Below are 14921 nucleotides of genomic sequence, written 5' to 3' on the forward strand. Positions count from 1 at the left end.
GTGTTGTATTTTGCCTTTTTAAAAGATTGAGAGAGCGAGCGAGCGAGAGAGCATGTGCTGGGGGAGGGAGAGCTGAGCAGGGAGCCAGAAGTGGGGCTGGGCTCATCCCCTGGGATCATGACCTGAGCCAAAGGCAGATGCTTAATGGACTGAGCCACCCAGGTGCCCCATGTGTTCTCATTTAAATCTCCTCAGCAAGTTACTAAGTGGTCTTATCCCTACATTACAGATGGGAAAATGTTAAATCAAGTATCCTAGGACTATAGACAGTGAACCTGGGATTCCTATGCAGGACTAGCTCACTTCAGAAGTCTGTTATACAGATTGATGTATCAAAGCTGGATAATCTTAAGAAGCAGTGTTGGGTATTCATGAATGTGCACATCCATCCATCCCCCACAAATATTAAGTATACTATATGCCAAGTTCACGGTTAGCTGGTAGGAATGAAGATGAAAAAGATTAGGTCACTTTTTTAAAAGATTTTATTTACTTATTTGACAGAGAGAGAGACACAACACAGCAAGAGAGGGAACACAAGCAGGGGGAGTGGGAGAGGGAGAAGCAGGCTTCCCGCGGAGCAGGGAGCCCGATGTAGGGCTTGATCTCAGGACCCTGGGATCATGACCTGTGTTGAAGGCAGACACCCAATGAATGAGCCACCAGGCGCCCCTAGGTCACTGTCTTTTAACAATTTCATTCTGATAGGAGAAGATGTGCATGTAACTAAAATAAGTACTTGTTCACGTGAACCCATCTTCTCTGCCTTCTTATAGCCTGCTTCTTTCACTTACACTTCAATGAAGAGAACTGAATTCATCCACAGACAAAAGCTAGAAGCCTGGGAATCTTCCCTGACTTTTTGTGACTTCAATCTCGGTCACCAGGTCCTATCCGGTCCTATATTCTCCTCTTCTGAATGTGACTGTGAGACGACGCAGTCCTGGCCCGGTGCTCCCGGAAGTACTGACACATGAGGGGAGGCAGGCAGCCAGCAGATGAAGTGGATACCGCAAAGCAGCAGGGACACAGGACTAGTCACAGAGCCGTGCCACACACCCAACTGCCCCGAGGCCAGTTTCTGGATTCCAGTTCCACAGGCCAATACACTCCCTTAATGTGTAAGCCAGTTTGAGCTAGGGTTTCTGTTACCTAAACTGAAAATATCTTAACGGAAAACTCAGAAGTGCCAATGTGAAATCAAGGTGGATATATCCAATAAACAGGTGGATACATGGCAAACAAACTGAAGAGCCAGCGCTCAGGCCAGAGCTGGAGATGTATTTGAACAGAAGAGGAAGTAATGGAAGTAACGTATGGGCAATAAGTCAAATTGCCCAGAAAAAAATAGAGTCACAAGAAAAGAGGGTCAAGCATAGAACCTTGGGCAATACCTACATTTAAGGGTTGGTTGGTCAGAGGAAACTAAGAAATGGCCAGAGAGCTGGGGGAAAACTAGCAAAACGACATATCAACAAACTAAAGGAGCGTTCCAAGAGAGTAGTTAATTATGTCTAACAATTATAGCAGAAAAATGCCCGGCTTTAGATCTGCTGTTGACAGCTGTAACAATAAGAATGGCCCGGTAGTAGCGCAGCTCCAGACCCATGCTCGTCAGGTTTTCATCTCACTGTCAAAACCCCAAACCAGAATCCAGGTCTGCAGCAAAGACTGAGAGGATCCTGAGAGAAAAGAGGACAGAGGGATGGGGAGGATGAGCAAACTAAATTAACATCTATTGAACGCCTGCTCTTCACCAGGCAGTGTACAAGGCTCTTTATATTCGCTTTCCCAATTAGTCACATCAGAGGATTAACAGAAAAATTTTAGTTGTCAGTTAAGTTAGAAAACCCCAATTTTCCGAGCACCTGGCCGGCTTGGTCGGTAGAGCATGGGACTCTCGATCTTGGGGTTCTGAGTTTGAGCCCCATGCTGGGTGTCAAGCCTACTCAAAAAAAAAAAAAAAAAAGAAAGAAAGAAAGACACCAATTTTCAAAAATGATGAAATTTAAGCCTATAGTTATATAAAAGCAAAACGGTACTCCTTTAAAAAAAAAATTAAATTCAAGTTAGTTAACAAGGAGTGTAGTACTGGTTTCAAGAGTAGAATTCAGTGATTCATCACTTAACGTACAACACCCAGTGCTCATCACAGCAAGTGCTCTCCTCAATGCCCATCACCCATCTAGGCCATCCCCCCACCCACCTCCCCTCTAGCAACCCTCAGTTTGTTCTCTATATTTAAGAGTCTCTTTTGGTTTGCCTCCCTGTTTTTATCTTTTTTTTTTTTTTTTAAAGATTTTATTTATTTATTTGACAGAGAGAGAGACAGCGAGAGGGAACACAAGCAGGGGGAGTGGAGGAGGGAGAAGCAGGCTTCCCACGGAGCAGGGAGCCCAATGTGGGGCTCGATCTCAGGACCCTGGGATCATGACCTGAGCCGAAGGCAGACGCTTAATGACTGAGCCACCCAGGCGCCCCTCTGTTTTTATCGTATTTTTCCTTCCCTTCCCCTATGATCCTCTGCTTTGTTTCTTAAATTCCACATATGAGTGAAATCATATGGTATTTGTCTTTCTCTGACTTATTTCGCTTAGCATAGTACACTCTAGTTCCATCCACATCACTGCAAATGGCAAGATTTTATTCTTTCTGATGGCTGAGTAATATTCCATTGTATCTATATACCACAACTTTATCCATTCATCTGTTGATGCACATCTGGGCTCTTTCCATATTTTGACTATTGAGGACACTGTTGCTCTAAACATTGGGGTGCAGGTGCCCCCTTCAAATCACTATGTTTGTATCCTTTGGATATATTCCTAGTAGTGCAATTGCTGGGCTGTAGGGTAGCTCTATTTTTAACTTCTGAGGAACCTCCATATGTTTTCCACACTGGCTGCACCAGCTTGCATTCCCACCAACAGTGTAGGAGGTTCCCCTTTCTCCGCATCCTCACCAACATCTGTTGTTTCCTGACTTGTTAGTTTTAGCCATTCTGACTGGTTTGAGGTGGTATCTCATAGTGGTTTTGATTTCCCTGATGATGAGTGATGTTGAGCATCTTTTCATGTGTCTGTCGGCCATTTGTATGTCTTCTTTGAAAAAGTTGTCTACTCATGTCTTTTGCCCATTTCTTGACTGGATTTGTTTTTTGGGTGTTGAGTTTGATTAGTTCTTTATAGATCTTGGATACCAGCCCTTTATCAGAGAGGTCACTTGCAAATACCTTCTTCCATTCTGTAGGCTGTCTTTTGGTTTTGTTGATTGTTTCCTTTGCTCTGCAGGAGTTTTGTTTTTTTTAAAGATTTTATTTATTTGACAGAGAGAGACACAGCGAGAGAGGGAACACAAGCAGAGGGAGTGGGAGAGGGAGAAGCAGGCTTCCTGCCGAGCAGGGAGCCCGAAGCGGGGCTCGATCCCAGGACCCTGGGACCATGACCTGAGCCGAAGGCAGACGCTTAACGACTGAGCCACCCAGGCGCCCCTGTAGGAGCTTTTTATCTTGATCAAGTCCCAATAGTTCATTTTTGCTTTTGTTTCCCTTGCCTTTAGAGACGTGTCTAGCAAGAAGTTGCTGCAGCTGAGGTCGAAGAGGTTGTTGCCTATGTTCTCCTCTAGGATTTTGATGGATTCCTGTCTCACATTTAGGTCTTCCATCCACTTTGAATTTATTTTTGTGTATGGTATAGGAAAGTGGTCCAGTTTCATTCTTCTGCATGTGGCTGTCCAATTTTCCCAACACCAATTGTTGAAGAGACTGTCTTTTTTTCATTGGATATTCTTTCCTGCTTTGTTGAAGATCAGTTACTTAACACATAAAAAATAAGTTGTTTTGGGACACCTGGCTGGCTCAGTCGGAGGAGCACTGAACTCTTGATGTTGGGGCCATGCATTTGAGCCCCACATTGGGTGTGGAGCTTGTTTTTTGTTTAAGTACTTCATACATATTATATATAATACACACATGAAATATATATTCATATAAATACATAAAATATATATATCCTTCTTATAAATTCTAATACTTTTTAAAATTTAAAGACTTTTGGGGTGTCTGGGTGGCTCAGTCGGTTGAGCCTCCAACTCTTGATTTCAGCTCAGGTCATGATCTCCTGGGATCAAGCCTGGTATCAGGCTCCCCACTCAACGGGGAGTCTGCTTGTCTTCCTCCCTCTGCCCCCCCAACGCATGCGCACGCTCTAAGTATATCTAAAAAAAAAAAAAAAGTTAAATTTAAAGACTTTTTTTTTTTTTTTTAGTAACCTCTACACCCAATGTGGTGCTCGAACTCACAACCCCGAGATCAAGAGTCGTATTTCAGGTACCCCCAAATCCAAAGACTTTTAAATGAATATTAGTAAGTGAGCAAAAAATACCTTCATTTCTTATTGTTTCCAGTATTTTTTCTGATTTCTCGCTCTCTGACCTATCTTCCAAATGGTCACAACATGGAGTTAAGGAGAATTTTACTGTACACATGAAGAAAGTACATGTTCTCTTTATTATAAAATATTTCAAGCAAGGAGATATATATAGAGGATAATAAACAAAGGTCAAATCTTAACATTTTGCTTCTATTTTATTTTTTGATTTAACTTTTTGAGGTAATTGTAGATTCATATGAAGTTTCAAGAAATCATGCAGGAAAGATTCCATGTACCCTTTACCTAGTTTCCTCCAATGGTAACACTGAACTATTATATGGCACCATGACCAGGATATCAACATTGATACAATCTACGGATCTTGGGACTCCTGGGTGGCTCAGTCCATTAAGCGCCTGCCTTTGGCTCAGGTCATGATCCCAGGGTCCTGGGATTGAGCTCCACATCGGGCTCCCTGCTGTGTGGGGAGCCTGCTTCTCCCTCTCCCTTTGCTACTCCCCTGCTTGTGCTCGCTTTTTCTCTCTCTCAAATAAATAAAATCTTAAAAAAAAAAAAAATCTACAGATCTTTCCCAGTTTTACTTGGATATATTTGTGCTTATTTAGTTATATACAATGTTATCACATTTGTAGGTGCATGTATCCACCATAGTCAAGATAGAGAACAGTTCCGTCACCTCAAGGATCCCTCATGTTGCCCTTTTATAAACATATCTACCCTCTTACTGCCTTCCCCCAAACTACATCCCAAACCTTGGTGATCAATCTGTTTTCCATATCTAAAATTTTATCTTTATTTATTTAAAGATTTTATTTATTTGACAGAGAGAGAGAGATAGTGAGAGAGGGAACACAAGCAGGAGGAGTGGGAGAAGGAGAAGCAGGCTTCCTGCTGAGCAGGGAGCCCAACACGGGGCTCGATCCCAGGGCCCTGGGATCATGACCTGAGCTGAAGGCAGACGCTTAATGACTGAGCCACCCAGGCGCCTCCCCCCACCGACTTTTTAAAAAGATTTTGAGAGAGAGCAAGCGCGAGTGAGACAGCATGAGCAGGAGGGGCAGAAGGATAGGGAGAGAGAGAATCCCAAGCAGAACCCACACTGAGTGCGGAGCCTGATGCAGGGTTTGATCCCAGGACCCCCAGATCATGACCTGTGCCAAAACCAAGAGTGAGATGCTTAACTGACTGAGCCACCCAGGCAACCCTGGGGTTGGCTTTTTAAAAATGGCTTTTAGTAGAATTCCCTTGAGATTCATCCGAATTGTTGCATGTACTAATAGTCTGTTCCTTTATATTGCCAACTAGTAGTCCATGGAATGAATGTACCCTATTTATTCCATTGCTGAAGGACAACTGAGTTGTTTCTAGTTTTTGGGTTTTTTTTTTTTTTTTTGCCATGACAAAGCTGCTATGAACATTCACATACAAGTTTCTACAGAAACTTAAGTTTTCATTTCTCTGGGATAAATGCTTAAGAGTGTGAATGCTGAGTAATACAGCAAATTATTATGTTTAGTTTTGTAAGAAACCGCCAATCTATTTTCCAGTGTTTTTTGTGATTGTCTGCCCCCGTCATCTAATCCCATAGCAATGTTTGAGAAGTCCAGTTTCTTCATCTCCTCACTGGCATTTGTTAGTGTGATTATTTTTAATTTAAGCCATTCTGAGAGGTGTGTAGTGATATTTCACTATAGTTTTCATTTGCATTTCCCTAATGGCTAGTGATGTTGAATATCTTTCTATGTGTTTATTTGCCATCTGTAAATCCTCTTTTGTGAAAACCCTCTGTTCATGTCTTCTGGCCGTGTTCTAACTGGATTGTTTTTACTGTTTAGTTTTGAGAGTTTTTCATACATTTAGACCCCAGTCATTTGTCATATATGTGGCTTCATAACTTATTTTTAGTGAAACTAAACACTACAGATACAAAGCACCCTGTATAACTGCATCCCCAAACCATTCCCTATCTATCTCCTCCTCCTCTCCCCAGAGAAAGGCATTATTAGGATGGATTTGTTATCATTTCCATGCATACTGTTGTAAGATTATTCCATATATATCTTTAAATAATATATAGCATAGTTTGTATATTTTTTATAAATTATAGCTTAAAAGTAGCTCTTGTACATATCCTCTTCCATTTGCCTTTCAATGTTCATTTTTTTAATATTTAAAATTTATCCAAGTAAATGTATGAAGCTCTAGTTCATTTGTTTTAACTGCTGTGTAGAACTCCATTGCAAAAAGACACAATTTAGTAATCCACTCTCCAGTTCAACATTAAGCATCAATTTGTTGATGTGTAATGCTGCAAAGTCTACTTTTGGCCAAGATGGTGTTAACAGGGCTGGATTTACCCTCCCACCTGAAATAACAACCCCCCAGACAAAAATACATGAAATGAGGTTTTCAAGATACTGGACATCAGGCAACAAAGGCAGTGATCCCACAGGAACAGGAAATAAACAAGGTAAGCTCGACAACTGCCCTCATTTATTGTCTTGAAGGAATTTCTAGGACAAGGTGTGGGCAGGGGGGATTGAGGCAGAGCCAGGCAGACCGTGAGCAGAAGAGATGGAGAGGAAGTACAGTGAAAGGACAGAGTACCACAGAGGTGAGAGCTGTAGAGATACCGATCACAAAAAACACAGTAAGTGTTGAGGAGCACGTAGAGAAACTGGAATCTTCACACACTGCTGGTGGGAATGGAAAATGGTACAATCAGTGTGGAAAAGAGCCTGGCAGTTCCTCACAAAGTTAAACACAGTTACTATATGACCCACCAATTCCACTGTTAGGCATATACCCAAGAGAACTGAAAACATTATTTCCACACAAAAATTTGTACACCAGGAGTGCCTGGGTGGCTCAGTCATTAAGCATCCGCCTTCGGCTCAGATGATCCCAGGGTCCTGGGATCGAGCCCCGCATCGGGCTCCCTGCTTGGCGGGAAGCCTGCTTCTCCCTCTCCCACTCCCCCTGCTTGTGTTCCCTCTCTCGCTGTGTCTCTGTCAAATAAATAAATAAATAAAATCTTTAAAGAAATAAACCCCCCCACATTTATTTTTTAAAAAATTTGTACACCAATGGTCACCACAGCATTATTCTTAATAGCCAAAAAGTGGAAACAACCCAAATGTCCATCAACTGATGAATCAACAAAATGTCGTGTATCTGTACAATGGAATATTATATGGTCACAAAAAGGAATGAAGTACTGATAAGAATTACAACACAGATGAACCTTAAAAACATTACCTAAGTGAAGGAAGTTAGTCACAAAAGGCCATCTATTGTATGATTCTACTTATGTGAAAAGTCCAGAATAGGCAAGTCAATGGAAACAGAAAGTAGACTAGTGGTTGCCTAGAGCTGAAGAGAAGGTCAAAATGAGAATGTTTGCTGATGGGTCAGAGGTTTCTTTCTTTTTTTTTTTTTTTAAGATTATTTATTTATTTATTTGAGAGTGAGAGAGTGAGCATGAGTGGGGGCAGGGGGAAAGGGAGAAGAAGCAGACTTCCTGCTGAGCAGAGCCCAACACAGGACTCAATTTCAGGACCCAGAGATCATGACCTGAGCCAAAGGCAGATGTTTAACCATCTGAGCCACAAGGCACCCCAGAGGTTTCTTTTTGGGGTGATGAAAATGTTCTAATCTTAAGAGTGTGTGGATAGTTGCACAACTCTTTGAATATACTAAAACCATTAAACTGTACACCCTTTTTTAAATATTTTATTTATTTATTTGACAGAGAGAGACAGCGAGAGAGGGAACACAAACAGGGGGAGAGGGAGAAGCAGACTCCCCGTGGAGCAGGGAGGCCGAGGTGGGGCTCAATCCCAGGACCCCGGGATCATGACCCGAGCCGAAGGTAGACGCTTAATGACTGAGCCACCCAGATGCCCCAAACTGTACACTCTTAATAGGTGAATTCTGTGGTATGTAAAATATATCTCAATAAAGATGTTAAAACACACTGGATGATATTGACAGATTAGTTATTACAGAAAAAAAAGATTAATGAACCAGAAGACCTAGTAATAAAAATTACCTCAAATTAAAAATAGAATATGGGCGCCTGGGTGGCTCAGTTGGTTAAGCGACTGCCTTCGGCTCAGGTCATGATCCTGGAGTCCTTGGATCGAGTCCCGCATCGGGCTCTCTGCTCGGCAGGGAGTCTGCTTCTCCCTCTGACCCTCCTCCCTCTCATGCTCTCTGTCTCAAATAAATAAATAAAATCTTAAAAAAAAAAAAAAAGGAATAAAGAAGAAGAACATGAGGGGGCTGGGGAACTTTTTTTTTTTTAAAGAGAATAATTTTTTAAAGATTTTATTAATTTATTTGATACAGAGAGAGAGTGCACAAGCAGGGGGAGTGGCAGAGGGAGAGTGAGAAGCAGGCTCCCCACAGAGCAGGGATCCCAATGCGGGGCTCCATCCCAGGACCCCGGGATCATGACCTGAGCCGATGGCAGATGCTTAACTGACTGAGCTACCCAGGAGCCCTAAAGCTGGGGAACAACTTTAAGCAGCCTAATATTCAGATAACCGGAGTCCCTCAAAGAGAGGAGATGGGAGTGGACAGAAAAAACATATGAATAAATAATGACCAAAAGTGAATAAACAATGAAAACTATAAACCTACAAATCCAAGAATCTCCATAAACCCCAAGCACAAGGAACATGAAGAAAACTATACTAAGGGACATAATTAAATTGCTTAGAACTACTACAAAAACTTAAAAGTAGCCTGGATTGGGAAAGGGAAGACAGATTATGTAAAAATAAGGATAATACCAGATTTCTTGTTGGAAACAAGGCAAAAGAAAGTGGATGAAAAAACCTGACAACCTAAAATACCATACCCCCAAAAAATATCTTTTAAAAACAAGGGCGCCCAGCTGGCTCAGTCAGTAGAGCCTATGACTTGATCTTGGGGTCATGAGTTCAAAGCCCCACGTTGGGGGAATAGATTGTACTTAAAATTTAAAAAAATCTTTTAAGGGCGCCTGGGTGGCTCAGTTGGTTAAGAGACTGCCTTTGGCTCAGGTCATGATCCTGGAGTCCCTGGATCGAGTCCCGCATTGGGCTCCCTGCTTGGCGGGGAGTTTGCTTCTCCCTCTGACCCTCTCCCCTCTCATGTGCTCTCTCTCATTCTCTCTCTCTCAAATAAATAAATAAAATCTTTTACAAAAAAAAAAATCTTTTAAGGGGCGCCTGGGTGGCTCAGTCGTTAAGCGTCTGCCTTCGGCTCAGGTCATGGTCCCAGGGTCCTGGGATCGAACCCCGTATCGGGCTCCCTGCTCCGCGGGAAGCCTGCTTCTCCCTCTCCCACTCCCCCTGCTTGTGTTCCCTCTCTCGCTGTGTCTCTCTCTGTCAAAGGAATAAATAAAATCTTAAAAAAATAAAATAAAAAATAAAATAAAATATTTTTCTAAGTAGGCTTTTAAAAAAAATTTTTTTTCTAAGTAGGCTCCACACCCAGTGGAGCCCAATGTGGGGCTTGACTCACAACCCTGAGATCAAGATCTCAGCTGAGATCAACAGCCAGACGCTTACCCAACTGAGTCACCCAGGTGTGCCTATATCTTCTTCTTTTTAAAAATTTACTTTTATCTTAAAAGTTCCTCTAATTATGGCCTCAAAGCTTATTTTGTCTGCTGGAACATCCTTTTCCATTCTTAATTTCTGTGCTTTTTTTTTCCTTCAAGATTTTATTTATTTGAGAGAGACAGACACAGCGAGAGAGGGAACACAAGCAGGGGGAGAGGGAGAAGCAGGCTTCCCGCTGAGCAGGGAGCCCGATGTGGGGCTCGATCTCAGGACCCTGGGACCATGACCTGAGCCAAAGGCAGACGCTTAACGGCTGAGCCACCCAGGCGCCCCTTCTCTGCCTTTTTGATAGTATTTACCTGAATTTGTTTTTCCATTCAACCTGATAATGTTTCTTTAGCTGGCTAGTTTAGTCCATATACATTTATTATCATGATTACTCATATATTCAGTTTCATTTCTACCATCTTCATTTTACTATCTTGCTTGTTCTGTGCTTCTCTTTTGGTCTTTTATGCCTTGTTTTGACTGGACTGACTTAAATTTTCTTTATTCATTTCCTCTATTTTATTTCAGTCCCATTTTGGTTTTTAGCTTCTATCAAATTAGTCATTTTTAGAAAATATTTTATTTATTTATTTGAGAGTGAGAGAGCGCACGCACGAGCGTGTGGGGGGGAGGGGCAGAGGGAGAGCGAGAGCATCTCAAGCAGACTCTGCGCTGAGTGTGGAGCCTGATGCAGGGCTTGATCTCACAACCCTGAGATCATGATCTGAGCCAAAATCAAGAGTGGGACACTTAACCAACTGAGCCACCTAGGTGTCCTTCAAATTAGTCATTATTAGTGGGTTACATATAGTGAAAGCTACCTTGGATATACCCACAAATTTCTTTTTGTCCTGCCAATCTTAGGGAATTCAACTTCTTCTCTCCTGATACGTACCCCCCCCTTTTTTTTTAAAGATTTTATTTATTTATTTGACACAGAGAGAGAAAGAGTGAGAGAGAGAGAGCACAAGCAGGGGGAGTGGCAGGCGGAGGGAGAGGGAGAAGCAGGCTCTCTGCTGAGCAGGGAGCCCGATGCAAGGCTTGATCCCAGGACCCCAGGATCATGACCTGAGCTGAAGGGAGACGCTTAACCAACTGAGCCACCCAGGTGCCCCATGATACATACCCCTTTTAGTTCTTTTAGAACACCTAACTGCTAGCAATGTCCACAACAGTCAAACTATGGAAAGACCCCAGATGTCCACTGACAGATGAATGGATAAAGAAGATGTGGTGTATATATACAATGGAGTACTACTCAGCCATCAAAAAAATGAAATCTTGCCATTTGCATCGACATGGATGGAACTGGAGGGTTTTAATGCTAAGTGAAATAAGTCAATCAGAGAAAGACAATTATCATATGATCTCATTGATATGTGGAATTTAAGAAACAAAACAGAGGATCACAGGGGAAGAGAGGAAAAAATAAAACAAGATGAAATCAGAGTTGGAGACAAACCATAAGAGATTTATAATCATAGGAAACAAACTGAGGATTGCTGGAGGAGAGGGGGTGGGGGGATGGGGTAACTGGGTGATAGACATTAAGGAGGGCACGTGATATATAAGACTGATGAATCACTGGGCGCCTGGGTGGCTCAGTTGGTTAGGCGACTGCCTTCGGCTCAGGTCATGATCCTGGAGTCCCTGGATCGAGTCCTGCATCGGGCTCCCTGATCAGCAGAGTCTGCTTCTCCCTCTGACCCTCCCCCCTCTCCTGTGCTCTCTATTTCTTAAATAAGTAAATGAAATCTTAAAAAAAAAAAAAAAAAGACTGATGAATCATAGACTTGTAGCTCTGAAACCAATAATACATTGTATGTTAATTGAATTAAAAAAAATTAAGGGGCGCCTGGGTGGCTCAGTTGGTTAGGCGTCTGCCTTTGGCTCAGGTCATGATCTCAGGGTCCTGGGATCAAGCCCCGCGTCAGGCTCCCTGCTCTGCAGGAAGCCTGCTTCTCCCTCTGCCCCTCACCCTGCTTGTGTTCCCTCTCTCACTGTCTCTCTCTGTCAATTAAGTAAATAATATCTTTAAAAAAAATTTAAAAATTTAAAAAAGAATATCTAACTGCTAAACACATTTAAGTCCCCCTGAAAATGTTTACTTCATCCTCACTCTAGAATGAGCATAGAGTTCTAATTCACTTACCTTTTCTCTGTGCTTTGAAAATACTACTTTCCTGGCATTTTCTTGTTGCTGAGAATTTTGACTGAAGTCTAATTTTCATTCCTTTGTGGTAATGTTTTTTCCTCCCTGGTTGCTTTCATAAGTTCTTTCTTTGTCTTTGATATTTTGCAAGACTCAATATCACTAATGTGCATCTAATGTGTTTAGTTTTTTTTTTTTAAGATTTTATTTATTGGGGCGCTTGGGTGGCTCAGTTGTTGGGTGTCTGCCTTTGGCTCGGGTCACAATCCCAGGGTCCTGCAATCGAGCCCTGCATCAGGCTCCCTGCTCAGTGGGAAGCCTGCTTCTCCCTCTCCCACTCCCCCTGCTTGTGTTCCCTCTCTCTCTTTCTCTGTCAAATAGATAAAACCTTAAAAGATTTTATTTATTTATTTGACAGAGACAGAGAGAGAACAAGCAGGTGGAGCGGCAGGCAGAGGGAGAGGGAGAAGCAGACTTCCCACTGAGCAGGGAGCCCGATGTGGGACTCAATCCCAGGACCCTGGGATTGTGACCCGAGCCGAAGGCAGACACCCAACAACTGAGCCACCCAGGCGCCCCCTAATGTGTTGTTTTATTGCTCCTTTCAAGATTCGCTATTTTCTCCTGAAGTTGAAGACTGATATATTTAGCAATTCTGCAAAATTCTCAGCCATTATCTCATCTCTTTGAGCATTATTACCATCTCATTTTTTCCTATTCTATCCTAGAACCCCTATGAGATATATCTTGGGCCATCTTACTCTGGTCTCCACATCTCAATCTTTTTGTCATATTTTCCATTTCTTTCTATCTCTATGCTGCATTCTGTGTAATTTCCTCCCGTTGCTACTCCTTATTCTCTCTTTAGCTATGTTGAATATGATATTTAACAAACATATCTTCTGAGGCTTTTTAAAAAGATTTTATTTATTCATTTGAGAGAGAGACAGCACAAGCAGAGGGAGAGGCAGAAGCAGACTCCCCACCGAGCTGGGAGCCCGATGTGGGACTTGATCCCAGGGCCCTGGGATCATGACCTGAGCCGAAAGCAGACGCTTAACCAACTCAGCCACCCAGGAGCCCCACATCTTCCGAGTTTTTAATTTCACTGATCTACTGCAGAACACATCAACTTTGGAATCACATTAGAATCATCTAAGGAACTGTAAAAAAAAAAACAAACAAAAAACCAAACTGATACCAGGTCCCACTTACTCCTAAACATTCTGATTTAATTGGTCTGCCACAGGATTCAAGCATCTGTACTTTAACAAATGCCCTAGTTGTTTGCATTATTCAGCCAGTGTTAAGAATCATTCCATCTTCATACCAACTTGGTGTGCTAGTTCCACCTTGGGAAAATTTTCCCATGACCTTTTTTTTTTTTTTTTTTTAAGATTTTATTTATTTATTTGACAGAGACACAGCGTGAGAGGGAACACAAGCCAGGGGGGTGGGGGGAGAGGGAGAAGCAAGCTTCCCGCTGAGCAGGGAGCCCATTGTGGGGCTTGATCCCAGAACCCTGGGATTGTGACCCAAGCCAAAGGCAGACGCTTAACGACTGAGCCACCCAGGCGCTCCTCCCATGACCTCTTGTCCTATTCCATTTACTGCCTCATTTCCCTGTACAGTCTATAGCAAAATTCCTCAAAAGTGTTCTCTCTACTGTCTCTACTTTCTCTCCTCCTCTCTTTTCTCTCAGAACTACTTCAGTTCAGATTTTGTTCCCATCAACATGATAAATAAAATCTTGAAAAAAAGAAAAAAGATCCACTTAGTAACTTTCAAATATGTAATATAGTATTTTTAAGATTTTATTTATTTATTTGCCACAGAGAGGGAGAGCACAAGCAGGGGGAGCGGCAGAGGGAGATGCAGGCTCCTCATTAAAAGAAACGATCTTTTCCAAGTCACTAGTTAACTTGATGCTACCAAATCCAATAGTTTTTCTCCTAAACTTTTTTTTAAAAGGAGATTAGATCTTTTTTTTTTTTTTTTTAAGATTTTATTTATTTGACAGAGACAGAGATAGAGAGAGCAGAACACAAGCAGGGGGAGTGGGAGAGGGAGAAGCAGGCTTCCCGCTGAGCCTGAAGCCCGATGCGGGACTCGATCCCAGGACCCTAGGATCATGACTTGAGCCGAAGGCAGACGCTTAACGACTGAGCCACTCAGGTGCCCCGGAGACAGAGAATCTTTTTTTTTTTTTTTTAAAGATTTTATTTATTTATTTGACAGAGAGAGACACAGCGAAAGAGGGAATACAAGCAGGAGGAGTGGGAGAGGGAGAAGCAGGCCTCCCGTGGAGCAGGGAGCCCGACGCGGGGCTCGATCCCAGGACCCTGGGATCATGACCTGAGCTGAAGGCCAACGCCTAACGACTGAGCCACTCAGGTGCCCTCTCCTAAACTTTTTAAAAAAATCAATCCTCATTTTACTTGAACTTTCAGCAGTATTTAATCAAATCAGTATTCCTTCCTTTTTATTTTTATTTTTTTTGAGAGAGAGAGAAGGAGCACACACAAGTTGGGGGTGGTGGTGTGCAGAGCAAGAACGAAAATCTCAAGCAGATTCCGTGCCCAGCACAGCACCCGACACAAGGCTCAATCTCACAACCCTGAGATCACGACCTGAGCCAAACCCAGAGTTGGATGCTTAGCCAACTAAAGCCACCCAGACACTCCCAATATTCCTTCCCTCTTAAGTGCTTTCTACGCTTGGCCTTCAGGACTTCATGTATTTGGGTTCTCATCCTACATTCAGGACCAGTTATACTTG

At 42.6% G+C, this 14921-nt stretch overlaps 1 protein-coding gene across 3 annotated transcripts in view; it reads right to left on the reverse strand.

Moving 5' to 3' along the window:
* Positions 1-14921, reverse strand: part of GATAD2B (GATA zinc finger domain containing 2B) — a 91420-nt gene that overhangs the window by 17285 nt on the left and 59214 nt on the right. The window contains exon 1 of one of the 3 annotated variants that reach the window (XM_035009636.1): positions 8443-8453. The exons of the other annotated variants lie outside the window; for them this stretch is intronic. The gene's annotated coding sequence lies outside the window, so the exon portion shown is untranslated. Of the gene's footprint in view, positions 1-8442; positions 8454-14921 lie in introns of those variants that run through there. 3 annotated transcript variants of the gene reach the window in all.

The sequence above is a fragment of the Mirounga leonina genome, unplaced genomic scaffold, assembly GCF_011800145.1.
Source record: "Mirounga leonina isolate KUSES-001 unplaced genomic scaffold, KU_Mleo_1.0 Mir_154, whole genome shotgun sequence".
In the NCBI taxonomy this organism is placed as follows: Eukaryota; Metazoa; Chordata; class Mammalia; order Carnivora; family Phocidae; genus Mirounga; species Mirounga leonina.